This window comes from Carlito syrichta, unplaced genomic scaffold, assembly GCF_000164805.1.
Source record: "Carlito syrichta isolate Samal-C Ts95f unplaced genomic scaffold, Tarsius_syrichta-2.0.1 Scaffold142992, whole genome shotgun sequence".
Classification (NCBI taxonomy): domain Eukaryota; kingdom Metazoa; phylum Chordata; class Mammalia; order Primates; family Tarsiidae; genus Carlito; species Carlito syrichta.
In genome coordinates, this window is record NW_007087088.1 from 8,579 (window position 1) to 9,147 (window position 569).

General features: G+C 51.3%; 1 protein-coding gene across 1 annotated transcript in view; it reads right to left on the reverse strand.

The window, feature by feature from the left end:
- Positions 1-569, reverse strand: part of LOC103251522 (adenosine deaminase 2-like) — a gene marked incomplete at its 3' end in the record, with an annotated part of 5,630 nt that overhangs the window by 2,742 nt on the left and 2,319 nt on the right. The gene's annotated exons all lie outside the window — the stretch shown is intronic.

Here is a 569-nt window from a genome sequence, read left to right on the forward strand (position 1 = left end):
CACTCACCTCAGCCTCCCAAGGTGCGGGATTACAGGCTGAGCCACCGAGCCTGGCTACAAAAAAAATTTGAAAATTGCCCAGGTGTGGTGGTGCCATCCCAGGTACTCAGGGGGCTGAGGCAGAAGGCTCATCTGAACCCAGGAGGTCGAGGCCGAGGTGAGCTGTGATCTTGCCACTGCACTTGAGCCTGAGTGACAGAGTGAGACTCTGCCTCAGATTAGATAGAGATAAAGGTTACTTATTCTATTCCTACACAGCGTGTTAGGAAGTGGTTCTGCCATGTTTTCCCACTGCTTCCTTCACGAGTTGGGTGACCATCACTCAGGAATTAAGGCCTTTTTTTTTTTTTTTTTGAGTTGGAGTGTCACTCTGTTGCCCAGACTGGAGCGCAATGTCACACTCCCAGTTACCGCAGCCTCAACCTGCTGGGCTCCGGCCATCCTTCCACCTCAGCCTTCCAAGTGGCCAGAACTATAGGCACCTGCTACCACGCCCGGCTAATTTTTTGATGTATTGTAAAGACAAAGTCTCATCATGTTGCACAGGCTGGTCTCAAACCCATGGGCTC